The sequence below is a fragment of the Papio anubis genome, chromosome 13 (genome assembly GCF_008728515.1).
Source record: "Papio anubis isolate 15944 chromosome 13, Panubis1.0, whole genome shotgun sequence".
Lineage (NCBI taxonomy): Eukaryota > Metazoa > Chordata > Mammalia > Primates > Cercopithecidae > Papio > Papio anubis.
In genome coordinates this window covers 51,931,095-51,946,137 of record NC_044988.1, presented here as the reverse complement: position 1 = coordinate 51,946,137, position 15,043 = coordinate 51,931,095, and positions in this window count along the sequence as shown.

Genomic DNA, 15,043 nt, shown 5'->3' with positions numbered 1-15,043 from the left:
CATTTTCACATAGTAGAAATCATTACTTGAGACTGGGTAATTTATGTAGAAAAACGGTGTTTGTTTGTTTTGTTTTTTGAAATGGAGTCTCGCTCTGCCTCCCAGGCTGTAGGGCAGTGGCGCAATCTCGGCTCACTGCAAGCTGCACCTCCCAGGTTCACGCCATTCTCCCGCCTCAGCCTCCTGAGTAGCTGGGACTACAGGCGCCCGCCACTATGCCCGGCTAATTTTTTGTATTTTTAGTAGAGACGGGTTTTCACCGTGTTAGCCAGGATGGTCTCGATCTTCTGCCTTCGTGATCCGCCCGCCTTGGCCTTCCAAAGTGCTGGGATTATAGGCGTGAGCCACCGCGCCCGGCTGAAAAAAGGTTTAATTGACTGACAGTTCTGCATGGCTCAGAAGGCCTCAGGAAACTTAGAATCATGGCAGAGGTGAAGGGGAAGCAAGGTCCTTTTTCTCGTGGCAGCAGGACAGAGAGAGAGTGAAGGCGAAAGGACCACTTTTAAACCATCAGATCTCATGAGAACTCCCTCACCACCATGAGAACAGCATGGGGGAAACCGCCCCCATGATCCAATCACCTCCTCCAGGTCCCTCCCTGGATACATGGCGATTACAATTCGAGATGAGATTTGGGTGGGGGCCCAGAGCCAAACCATATCAAGGATATTCAGTTTGACAGTTTCTCCAAGTTCTCTAAAATTTAGCCTTAGATTATCAAGCCATGAGACCAGTAGGTTTATAACCCATTATTGTGAACTTGCAGAATTACTTCTCAATTGCTCTGTACACCGTGCCCTCAGTGTGCCTCCGTGCATGCTACAAGAAGGAACTCTACGAAAGTCACTCTGAACTTCCCATGGGAGATTTTTATCTCAAGTCTCTGTGTCTTTTCACAAACAATTGATATGCTATTAATGATAAATGCACAGATATTTGAAACGAATTAGGCCTCGCATTTTCTGGCTGGTTGCTAAAATGTGCAGAAATGAATTTGCAAGATTATACTGTGTGTTAGATGTCTTCTCCTTCCCGCTCTTTCTGCAACCTGCTCCCTGCTCTGGGGCCTGATTGATATGAACTGTATCAAGGGATTTCTCTGCCCTTGGGCTTCCATTAAATTTGGCCCATGAGAGGTTCCAGAAAGATATCTAAAGGAGTGGAGAGAGTGAGACTAGCTACTTATTCTCTGAGCTCTCGGCAGGTTAGTTACTTCTGTTAATAAGTCCACACCTCCTATCGGGGCCCTCTCTACAGAGCTCTTTCTCTGGCTACCACTAACAACCTCCTCATCTTGCCCTTCAGACTGAGTGAGAGTAGTAAAAACTCCCAGAGTTTTTCCTTGTTACTTTTCTGGAGGCACTCCACTGCCCACTTTTTATTTTTCATTTCTTAGATCCTTCTGACACCTTTGCAAATAGTCTCTTTATTAAACTGTACTTAATGGATTCAATTTGAGTGTGCCGTAAGATTCCTGCTGACACCCTGACTGATACACTATAGCAACTGTCTGGGCACCAACTAATCACCTCTTACTTTTACTCTGTTCTGTTTTACTTATGGCTTTATCTTTTATTCCAGCAAATTGTAAGAACCTCTGTTTTTTAAAGCATCTCAAAACATTCATTTGCAAATTCAGTGTGTAAATAAACAAGTGCTTATACAAAAGAAATATCAGGTGTTTTGCTCTATGGTGGGGATAAAAAGACAATTAAGCTTTAGTCCTTGAGGAGATTAGTCTTTAAGGAAGGCATCCAGAGAAACAACTAATCAAAATGGATTGTAGTGAATTAGAAAAGATAGATAGAGGCTGGGTGTGGTGGCTCACACCTGTAATACCAGCACTTTGGGTCGGATCATGAGCCAAGGCAGTCAGATCATGAGGTCAAGAGATTGAGACTATCCTGGCCAACATGGTGAGACCCTCGTCTGTACTAAAAATACAAAAATTAGCTGGGCGTGGTGGCGTGCGCCTGTAATCCCAGCTACTCAAGAGGCTGAGGCAGGAGAATCACTTGAACCCTGGTGGCAGAGGTTGCAGTGAGCCGAGATCACGCCATTGTACTCCAGCCTGGAGACAGAGCGAGACTCCATCTAAAAATAAATAAATAAATAATCATAGAAAAGACAGATAGAGGCTGGGCGCGGTGGCTCATGCCTGTAATCCCAGCACTTTGGGAGGCCAAGGCGGGCGGATCACGAGGTCAGGAGTTTGAGACCAGCCTGACCAACCTGGTGAAACCCTGTGTCTAGTAAAATACAAAAATTAGCTGGGCATGGTGGCACATACCTGTAATCCCAGCTACTGAGAAGGCTGAGGCAGGAGAATCTTTTGAACCCAGGAGATGGAGGTTGCAGTGAGCTGAGCTCATGCCATTGCCCTCCAGCCTGGGCAACAGAGCAAGACTCCATCTCAAAAAAAAAAAAAAAAAAAAAAAAAAAGAAACTCCTATGGGGACTTGAGTGATGAAATTCCTTACTGTGCTTGGAAGTAGAAAGGTAGAGGACATCAGGGAAACCAGAATGGAAGGGAATTGAGGTGGTTACAAAAGGTGAGCTTATTGAAGATGGGTGAATAGGATGGTAGGATGGTCACAAGCACTTTATCTAGAGGGACTGTCATTTGTCTCCCTGAAATATCCATACTGTTGCTTGTTATATTGGATTTCACATTCATTTCCTGAAGTGTTGCTTATTTATTCTTTACAAAATCTTTTAATTTTAAAGTTTTGATTAGGAAACAAAACCTTGGAATTGCAAAATACTTTTTTATTTCCAAAGATTTATGTTTAACTCAAATGCAACTAATGAGCCTTGCAATATATGCCTAATTTCCTTTTCGTTTCCTGTGTTACAAGAATTGCATAAATCACATATTCACTTCAATTTTTTTTCTAAATAAGATGACAGATTTTTTATAGAGACTATGAACAGCAGGTAAGTAATGTTCAAGTAGTGAAAAATACACATTTTAGTTTCAATAAGAGGTGAAAATTGTAATAGTCCCTTAAAAGGAAATTGTGATTTACTATCTGATCTTAGAATAAGCTTAAGAATGGCCCACAAAGAGCCTGCAGGCAAACACAATGCATTCTGCTATGTGTGCTAGAGATGGCTATTTATTATCTGTCACATATGTTTTAAAAGAAAAGACCAAGTGATGAAAATCTCTGAATTGTTTAATTTTGGATTAATCAGAAGATGAAACGCAGGCTCTCAGTCTTTCATCAGCCTTCAAAATGAGTCCCGACCTAGTCTGCTAACTTGAAATAAAACTGAATGCAAACCTTCCCTGCCGTGTGAAAAGGTTTGGCTAGCAGGCCTCCTGGATTTTTTTGTCTGTTGGGTTTTTAATGAGAAACAAAGTCTAGGTTCTGGAACATTGTGAATTTTGATTACAGTGGGGTTCCAGCCTGGTTCGGATGGGAGAAATGTCAGAAACCTCGTGAACTCACCAGCCAGCTTCTAGATAAAAGGCTTTGGAGAGGCTTCTCAAGTGCTGCTCCAACTCTTGGTTTTTATCCAAACCCAAACTCTAAATCCACAGAGGTTCAGTAAGCACAAAATCCCAGCCAGTCATTGGCTTTGTAAAATGCCAATTTTTCCTTCAGCAAACAATTATAAGGCATAATTGCTAGTAGAGGAAATCAATCGACCTCCATAGATTTTTAATTGTCCATTTTATTTTGCTTCCTCATAAGTATTAAAAAATGTAAGATTAGATTTGGTACAATATTGTGTTTCTGTTAAAGTCCGGACATACTAAAAGTGAGGAGGAACCCCAGCGCCTCCAGTGATCAAAGTGTCCCGTGACAACTCCCATCTCCAGGGAAAGCATGCTTGAGGAGCATACAGAAGCTAGCAAGTGCTCAGTTTCTTAGTTTCTCTCCAGAGACTTCTGCAGAACATGCCAATTAGTGACTTGCTGGGTGGTTTGTATGTGTAGATAGACATCAAGATGTAAGATAATTCCAAGCAGTGCTTACTGAGCTACTCAGCTGTAAGAAGGCTGTAATTAATTTTAATCCTTATCCAATTTAAATAACCCTTGGTCAAAATGAACAACTAGATATTCTTGAGATCATGTTCGTTCATGCTACTATGTTAGGGCAGTGGGTCTCAAACTCTTCAATCTCCCAACCCATGTGGTGAGACAAAGGTTTCTACAGACCACCCAGCAGTTTGGTTCTGTTTGCCTCTCAGTTGTCCCTAAATATTGATGGTTGCAAATTGGAATCTGGGGATGAATTTGGCTCAGAGATATGTTTTGTTTAGCTTGCATGGTGGGTTTTCTTTGTTAATTTAAACAGTTGCATCACTGAAAGATTAGATTTTATATAAAGTTCTAGTTTTCTAGTTGATTAAAAATTAGAAGATCTGGAACACATGTCTTTTTATGGTAATGATCATTTGGAACTCGATAGAAGTTACACTCTTATTATAAGGAGCATTTGCTCTTTAGTCCACCATAGTTCCTACCATTGTGTATTTTCTTTTTTTTTTTTCTTTTTTTTTTTTTTGAGACGGAGTCTCGCTCTGTTGCCCAGGCTGGAGTGCTGTGACCGGATCTCAGCTCAGTGCAAGCTCCGCCTCCCGGGTTCATGCCATTCTACTGCCTCAGCCTCGCGAGTAGCTGGGACTACAGGCGCCCGCCACCTCGCCTGGCTAGTTTTTTTTGTATTTTTTAAGTAGAGACAGGGTTTCACCACATTAGCCAGGATGGTCTCAATCTCCTGACCTCATGATCCGCCCGTCTTGGCCTCCCAAAGTGCTGGGATTACAGGCTTGAGCCACCGCGTCCGGCCTTTTCTGTATTTTCTTACACATGGCCAGATAATTTTTTTTATATTACCTGACTTAGCTCCATAGGTTTGATTTTGACCTTGGACAGGTTATGACAAACTTCCCAAAGAATGATTGAAAAAATATGCAAAACCAAGAAAAAAGACAAAGAAAATATGGGAGTGAGTTTTTGCCTCCTGTAATTCCTTTCACCCTGTTTTCTTTAAAGCATTGATTTTTATATGCATTTTAAATAGGAATAAATAGATTGTAAAATGTGGGTACAGTTCAGTTTCACCTCTAACCTCTGCAGATGAATCTGCTTTCTAGAACAACACTCAAAAAATTCTTTTCCTCTATAACTTTGGTTTTACAAACTGGCATGTAATGATGACTTTTTTTTTCCCCCAGGGAACCCACAAGGACTTTCAGGACTAGAAAACATTTTAAATTTTCAAAATGATTTTTAAAATTAGTATAAATATATTGTTGCCTATTTAGATGGCCCGTTTTAAAAACTTCCCCTTGATTTATGAACAAATTTGCAATTGTCTTTGCAATTGCATTGCTGTGAGTGATCATCGAAAGAGATAGCATTTTACTGAATTTTTTGAACTTCAGTGCTCGAGTGACTGCTGTGATATTTTAGGTCATCCATGATTCTTTCGTTTTTAAATGATGACTGTCTATCAGTTTTGTGAACTACTGCTTCTAAACATTTTGAAGCTGGTGTAATGGAATTTATTTGAGAACTATAAAACTGAGTGCCGTGAAGATTGGCAAAGAGGACACATTTAAAGTCACAAGACAACAAGAGCTGTGTATTTTCTATTTTCCTAGAATAAAAGATGAAAATGGTAACAGTCACCATCATTTATTGGGCATACAGTATATGCAAGGCTTTATGCCAAGAGCTTTGCACACCTTACTTTGCTTAGTCCATAAGTATTATGAGAAATCTATAAGGCATAGTTCGACAAAGAGCTGAGGTTCAGAAAATGAAGTTCCTTACTCAGTGTCACACCGTCAGGATTAAAATCTAGCTTCTTTGACCAGAAGGATAGAGTTGTTTGCCATGTCTAAGAGATAAATATAGAACACAGGAAGGTAAGGAAAGAAAATGTAACCCTCCTAGACAAGAAAACATTGTTAGCTTTGTAATATTGCCTAATTCTTTGTAACTTGAACAATACCTGTATTTCAAAGAACTGTTTTTTTCATTGCTGTAGTCAGGAATGAATATCTACCATTACCTTATCAGCAGGGTCTGCATTTTTCCCTATACCAAACGTCTCAGAGATGCTTTTCTGTTTAACTGAGAATGTTGGTACTTGGCCATTTTACATGTTGTTTGTTCTTAAAGTAACGTTATGTTAAAAGCTTATTGAAATATAAATTTTTGTGCTCCTGTGAAAGCTTAAGCATTTCATGGCTCAGTTTCATTTCAATTAATTTGCTCTATTATTCTGACATTTTAAAATTCTGCAAGTGTTAATATAATTAACTTTTTACCATTATAGGATTGCTATTGTTCTCTGGATAGCATTTCTGTTGATTGTCATACAGCTTCTCAAACTTTAATTTTATTTTGCTTGAGACTAAATAGAAGAATAATTTTTTGGGGGCGGGGTAGAAAGCTATAATCGTGGATGTGAAGGAAAAGACCTATTATTTTATTATAATGAAATGATCAAAAAGAATATAGCTTTGTTTTTAATTGCCACAGCTCAGAGTTTTAGCATGAGGATGACTTTAAACATGGGAAGTCCTCTAGTAGAGGAATAAAACATTTTTATCAGTAGTCTGTGGATGTCCATATCCCTTTATTTAATTTTGGCATATCTAGAACATTTAGTGGTCTTCTTCATTGGACAGCTTGATTTGGATTTGGTCATGTGACAACAATCTCACCAACTGGGGATTATTTTGAGGACATGATTTCCAATAGAGAAGGGCAAACCACTGTAGCCACCTTAGGCTTGGTGTTTGGGGACAATGCCCACTGCTAGAAGATACAAAAAGTGAAAAGCAGGCTGCTGTGGAGAGGTAAGAGGGAAAGATAGGAGGAAAATGTAAATGCTAGAGAAGACAAGATGTAACTGTAAAATTACGAAAGAGATACATTTATCAGAAGCTTCTCAGAAACCACTGGGTCATGTTTGCTTAGTAAGTATATACATGTATAATTGCTTACCCACCCTAAACCATCAAAGCAAATGGGTGAGCATCCTACCTCACATTCTACACCTTGTGCTTGCTCTGTGTTTACACACTTTTTGCATCTAATATCCAAAGAATGTGTCTGAATAAGCAATTGTAGATTTTCACACGATAGTTCTGAAGTGCAGGAGAATAAAAGAAAATGAAGAGACTGCATGGGTTTTATCCCATGTAAAGAAGGCAGCAACATGAAGATTTGAGAGGAATATTAAGGGACTCATGGGACTTACAATTCATAACAACATGGGGACAGATAGGAGGTAACATTTATTGAGCCTCTTCTAGGTGTCAGGTACTATATTGAGCAGCGGGGACATAGTACAAGACAGACTTGGACCCTCTTCTCATGCAACTATATTAGGAAAAAGAAACAATGGCCAAGGAAGTAGAAGTATTTTGAGGGTTTAGAAGGAAACTACAAGGTGCTGAGGAAATATATATAAAGGGAATTTAACTTAGTCTAGGAAGTCTAAGTGGTGTCACTAAGGAAAAGCAAGTACTCAAAGCAACAGAGTTGTGAGAAAGGAAATCTTCCAGGCAGACAGTGTCTACCTCTGTGAAGGAGGGAGGTAATAAGAAGCAAATATATAAACACAAATTGTGTGAAAAGCTATAAAGACAACCAATAGGCACAATGACAGGACAAAGAAGAGAACTTGTATAATGAAGATATATGTTGTATACATTCAAAGAAATGCATCCTTAGGCAATTTTGTCATTGTGTGAACATCATAGAGTGAACTTACACAAACCTAGATGATGTAGCCTACTACACACCTAGACTATATGATATGGCCTGTTGCTCCTAGCCTACAGACCTTTACAGTATGTTACTGTTATGCTCAATAAATGTTAGCTCCTACCTGTCCTTGTTTACTATGAATATAAATCCTATGAGCCCCTTAATACCCTCGAGAGTCTTCATGTTGCTGCCTCCTTTATATAGGGATTAAACCCAGGCACAGTCTCTTCATTTTCTCTTTCTTTACTCGATTACTCTTACACATTAGAACTATTGTGTGAAAATCTAAAATTACTTATTCAGACACATTCCTGGGATATTAGATTCAAAAGAGTGTATACTGTAGGCAACTGTAACACAATGGTAAGTATTTATGTTTCTAAATATATTTAAACATAGAAAATGTACAGTAAAATCAGTATAAAAGATAACAAATGGCACACACGTATAAGGACACTTACCATGAATAGAACTTGCAGGACTGGAGGTTGCTCTGGGTGAGTCAGTGAGTGGTGAGTGGACGTGAAGGCCTAGGATGTTACTGTACACCACTGTAGACTTTATAAACACTGTACTACTAAGCTACACTAAATGTAAAAAAAAAATCTTCTTCAATATTAACCTTATATTTCTGTAGCTTTTTTCCTTTATAAACTTTTAAATTTTTGTTAACTTTTTGGCTCTTTTGTGATAACACTTAGCTTAAAACACAAACACATTGTACAGCTGTACAAAAATATTTTAAAATATCTTTATAAGCTTTTCTGTTTAAAAACATTTTTGTTTTTAATTATTTTTACTTTAGAAACTTTTTTTGTTAAAAATTAAGACATAAGCATACACATTAGTCTATACCTACAGACAACCAGGATCATTAATATCATTGTTTTCAACCTCCATATCTTGTCCCACTGGGAGGTCTTCAGGAGCAATAACACATATGGAGTTGTCATCTGCTATGATAACAATGCTTTCTTTTGGAATATGTCCTGAAGGACCTATGTGAGGCTGTTTGACGGTTCTCTCTCTCTCTCTCTTTCTCTCTCTCTCTATATATATATGTGTGTGTGTGTGTGTGTATGTGTATGTGTATATGTGTGTATATATACACACACACACATATACACACACACACATAGGAGTATACTCTAAAACAACAATAAAAAGCATAGTATAAGACATACTAGCAATAAGAATTTTAGCTCTGTTATAATCTTATGTGACCACTGTTGCATATGTGATCTATCCTTCATGGGAACATTGTTATGCAGGGCATGACTATACTAGCGATGAAACCTGAAGGTTAAGAAACCAGCCCTGGTACAGGGAGCAAGGAAATTCAGGTAGAGAAGATGAGACATGAGAAGGCCGTGAGAGAGGCAAGTCTTTGGCATGTTTAAGAAACAGAAAGTAAGCCAGAGTCCTTGACATGTTGTGTAAGGAAGAGAGTAGAATGAGATGGGATTGAAAAATGTAGGCAGCGGCCAGATTTAACAGGCCTGGTAGACTCTATATAGTTTCTGTGGGAAGTCATTGGGGAGTTTTTGGCAGGGGCTTGACAGCATGTGCAGAGGCCTCACAATAACTCTGAAAGATAAGGAAATTAAGGCTATGAAAAGTTAAATAACTTTCCAAATGTCTTTCACACTGTAAATGACAGAGCCAGGTTTTAGACTTTATTTAACCCCCAAACTTGGGCTCCCTGGGAAGGTATCTGTGAGTGAATCATTTAGACTAATAATTGACAAGGAAGAGCCCTGAGAGAAACACATTCAGAAAGAATTTTTGGATTTGTCAAAATCTCCACTCCATAAAGAAAGACCCTGTGAATGGACACTCAGATGTTTGTGAACGAATTGTACACTGATCAAATGCTAAAGGAAGAAAAAATTCTACCAAGCCACAATAAAACCTACATGTAGGCCATGTTTTAAAGTTCTCTTTATTCATTTAAACATGGAAAGGCAAAAAAGACATTTGAGACTGAGCAATGTTCCCATATCTTATAAATGAAAATAAGATTGGTTCTTCTTTCCTTTCATACTTTTTATAGTACATTTATCACTTATTTCTTGTTCTACTTAAATGTTGTATATTGGCTTTTGGAGTCCCCTAAAATTATGTTGTATCCTTTATGGGCAGTGGCAGTCAAGTAGTTAGCAGGCATCTGCTTCCCCATTCCCTGTCTCTATTGGCACAAAAAAGGTGTCCTCTACTGGGTACCTTGGAAGAATGATTGGCATGGAATGGGGTCATGGCCAATGAACAGCTCATAGACATACACTTTTTTTCCCCTAATCCCAAGAGAGTTTCAGCAGTTTTCTCAGTTGCTTTCTTAAAGAATCCTCTGGTTAAGAAATTTCCAATGACCATTCTCCAGACTCTTCGAAGAAAGAAAAATAGATTAAATCATTAGGAGAAAAAGATTTGAACTGAAAACACAGCCTAATCATCGTGGTGAATGCCGTCTGTTCATTGGTGATCTGGGCAAGTGAAGGAGTCCTGGAGATCTGACAGCTGGCTGGCATATTTCTGAATGAGTGAGGAAATTTTCCAGTTCATCTGTGGAGAATTTAGTCCGAAATTACAGCATTAGGCTACCCATCTGCAGCCTGCAATTGGTACAGACAAGAGAATCACTATTACTTTGTGGAGACAAGCCACAAATCTGGAATGAGGCAGACTGGCATGCCTATTTGGGGTTGGCAGGGCTGAGGTTTAGTCTATTGTTGCAAGCCTGCCTTGCCAAGGGAGAGTGAGAGTCTGATTAGATTGTGCCCTCGTCACACACATTATCTTAGAATGGACGGAATGTGTGGAATGAACTGAGAAACTCTGACTTTATGAAGGCTGTTGTTCACACTCCCTTGCTTGTTGTTTGTGCCCTTCCTAATGGGCTAGTGTCTTTTTCCTCTGAAGGCCATCTATTACTCGAGTTGGATGGCTCTGTTTTGATGCTGATATCAGTTTATGGGTTATTATATCCATTTGCAAATCATGACTCAAAAGAGGAAACTCTGGGATGCAAAACACTCCATATGCCCATAAATCACAAACTGAATAAAAGTTGGCAACATAAACGTGATTGTGTTGGGAGTTTGAAAGCTTCAGTCAGCCAGCCTTTATTGAAACTCTGATGTTGTATGCTGCACTACTTGGGGACTGCAAAGAAAATAAAGACTATAAAAGAGAATGTATGGAAAGGAACTTAGAGGTCATATAGTCCAAATGGCCATCTTGAATAGATGACTGGCTTCTTGCCATTGGGCTTATATTTTAAAGAGGAGGATAACTCCAAAAAAGAACCCATGTTTTGGCCCAAATAGAGCACATTGACTGTGGCGTGTGTGTGTGTGTGTGTGTATGTATGTGTGTATATATATGTGTGCATATATATGTGTATATATGCATATATATGTGCAAATATATATAAAACATATGTTATCATTAGTTCCTGTTAAAATGTATGAGGGCTTTGAGGTTCACCTGGATTTAGTGACTTGCCCAAGATCAGAGATAGCAGTGTACAGTGCCAAAATTGTACCCCAGGTGAAAAGCCCTACCTTTCTATTTATACTTGGGGAAGGAAAGTAGATGTAGAGTCATAAGAACTGAAATAAATGCTTTTATTTTTCCAGCACTTGAAGTTGTATAAATTAGGAATAATATTTTCCACTCTCTGAGTTTTAATTTACTCATTTATAAATGGCAAAAGTAGTTGATTGTCAACACACAAGGTGGCTAGGATGAAGTATGAAAATAATATATGTGAACTTAAAAAATTCCAAAGCATTACAAAAAATGAACTTCTGTTTAGGCAAGAAACATGAATTGAGTGACTCTATTATGTTTAGCATTTTGCTGGAGTAGCATTAGAGAGAACACGAAGACATTGTGGAGGCAACAGAGAGCTCAGCCTACAGTGCAAAAAGGCAAGCATATGATTACATTGTTATGAGATAATTGCCCTGGCATCAGGAGAAGGAGAAAAAATGAACACTGTCTGGAGAGGTTGAAGATGATGCTATAGAAGAAGCCATGTCTCAGATTTTGTCAAATGGAGAAGGACGCTCATGTCTGGCCAAGATAATATCACAATGAGGAGAGGTGAGAAGAATAGGCTATGTTAAAAATATTTTTAAATTGTAACCTTTTATTCTAAAATAGTCTTTTTATTTTAGAATAGATTTAGATTTACATAAATATTATGAAGATAGTATAGAGTTCCCACATATACCCCACACCCAGATTCCTATATTAATATCTTACATTAGCATAATACAATTATTATAATTAATGAAAAATATTGACTATTAACTAAAGTCAATACTTTATTGTGATTTCCATAATTTTTACCTAGTGTCTTTTTATTGGTTCCAGGAGCCAATTTAGGATATTACATTACATTTAGTCATGATGTCTCCTTAGGCTCCTTTTGGCTGTGAAAGTGTCTGAGATTTCCTTGTTTTGGATGACCTTTACATTTTTGATGAATACTTGTCAAGCATTTTGTATAATGTCCCTCAGTTGGGGTTTGCCTGATATTTTTCTCTGATAGACTGGAGTTACGGCCTTTTGAGAGGAAGATCGCAGAGGTAGAGCACTATTATCACTTCGTATCAAGGGTATATATTGCCAATATGACATATCACTCCTGATATTAACCTTAATCATCTAGCTGAGGCAGTGTTTGTCAGGATTTTTCACTGTAAAGTTTCTTCCCTTCCGGCCACCACTTTAATTACTGTACTCTTTGTAAGAAAGTCAATCTGCACAGTCCTACTCAAGGAGTGAGGAGTTATGCTCAACCTTCTTTAGGGTGAAATCATTATTATATAAATAATTTTGAATTCTTTCGCATGGGAGAGTTGTTTATCCATTCAATCATTTATATAAACCAGTATTGACCCATGAGTGCTTATTTTATACTTTGGTTTATGATCTAATAATTTATTTATTTCGTTGCTTACATTGTCCAGCTTTGGTCAATACGAATCTTAAGTGGCCTTCTGTATTCCTTTGACCTACCTCTCATTGTGGTTTTTTTGCATACTTACTTTCTGGCACTATTGGATGGTCTAGAATTATCTCATATATTTCCTGCTTGAGGCCATTTCTCCAAGAATTGCTGGCTCTTTTTATTGTATTAGAAATCAGCATCTGGGTATAGGTGTGCTGGTTGCTACTGGAATGTTATTGCTTCTAAGGCTTGTCAGCTGACAGAGAAGGAAATAAATGTTTGAAAACTAAATCATGTGAATACACATATTTATAAACATCTCTGTATGCAACCATTTGTGTCAATACTGAGCTAAAAATGAGTTCAGACTGATGTCTCCCATCCTAATCTATTACAATAGGGATCATTTCAGTCTTCTCTCCTTGTAGATTCTTTGGGGTTTTTCTACATGGATAATCATGTCAAATAATAGTTTCATTTCTCCCTTTCCAATATGTATCTGTTTATAGTTTTCTCTGGTTATATTGCACAAGTTAGGGCTACCATTAAGATATTGAACAATTTGCTGTTTGTTTTGTTGTGTTTGGTTTTTGTTTGTTTCTAGTTTGCTTATTCATTGCTGTTTTTTCAGATAACGGTGAGTCCTTCAGCTGGTGAATAAAATCCCCCAGGTTTTTAACATTTTACAATTGATTTTATAAGCATTGAAAATGACTTGAAATAAATCTAGTTGTTCAAAAAAAAAAAAAAAAAGATATTGAACAGGAGTGGTAGGAGAGGATATCCATGCCTCATTCCTGATCTTGGGTAGGGTAAACGCCCAGTCTGTCATCAAGGATGAGTTTGGTTGTAGGTTTTGTGTAGGTGTTCTTTATTAAGCTGAGAATGTTCTCTTCTATATTCCTAAGTTGTGAGTGTAATAGTTGGGGCTCCACAGAGGGACAGAACAAGTAGGACACACACACACACACATACACACACACACATACACACACACACGAAGGAGTTTATTAAGGAGAATTGGCTCACATGATTACAAAGGTGAAGTCCCACAATAGGCCATCTGTAAGCTGTGGAATGAGATAAGCCAGTAACATGGCTTCGTCCTAGTCTCAAACCTTCAAAACCAGGGAAGCCAACAGTGCAGCCCCCCCAGTCTGAGGCCAAAGGCTTGAGAGTCCCTGGGAAGCCACTGATGCAAGTTCCAGAGTACAAAGTCCAAAGAACCTGCAGTCTGATGTCCAAGGACAGAAGGAGAAAAGGCATCCCACTACAGAAAGAGAAGTTTAACAATGAATATGCCCCCTCTTTGGCTTGCTTTGTTCTCACCTCAGTGGTAGGCAGTGGATTGGATGGTGAACACCCACATTGAGGGGAAATTTTTTTCTCCCAACCTACTGATTCACACACCATCTAGGCATTCCTTAATCCAATCAAGTTGACACCTAATATTAACCTTCACAGTGTGTTCTTTTTTTAAAAGCATAAATGGATGTTGGATTTTGTCATGCTTTTTTTGAGGTCAGTTGATATAACCATATGACTTTTCTTCCTTAGCCTGTTGATGTGATGGTTACACTAATTTTTGAATGTTGAATCATGCTTGCATAACTGGAATGAACTCTACTTGGTTGTCGTGTTTATTATCATTATTTATTGTTAGATTCAATTTGTTAATATTTTATTGAAGATTTTGTGTCTAGCTTATGTCAGTTACTGATCTGTAGTTTTGTATCTTGTGACTTTTTTATCTGGTTTTGATATTAGAGCAAAGTTGGCCTTATGAGATAAATTAGGAAGCCTTCCCTCTGCCATTTTTTAGAAAAAAAATATGAAGAATTGGTGTCATTTCTTCATTAAATGTTTGGCAGAATTCACCAGTAAAGATGTGGGCTTGGTGCTTTCCTTTTTGAAGTTTGATTATTGATACAATTTCTTCAATAGACATGGAACTTTTCAAGTTATCTGTTTCTCCTTGTATGAGCTTTAGTCGTTTCTGTCTTTCAAGGAATTGGTCTGTTTTATCCAAGTTATCTAACTTGTGGGCATAGTGTTGTTCATAGTATTCCTTTTTTATACTTTTAATATCATAGGATCAGTAGAGATGAATCCTCCTTTTTGACCTTGTTCATTTGTGTCTTTTCCTTTTTTTTGGTTATAAATTTTACTGATCTTTTTAAAGAACCAGCTTTTGGATTCATTGATTTTTTTTTTCTATTTTCCTGTTTTTAATTTCATGTATTTCCATTCTGATTATGCTTGCTTATACTTAAATTACCATTTCCCCAGTTTCTCAAGGAAAAAAATATTAAATTACTGATTTTATACCTTTTTCTCTT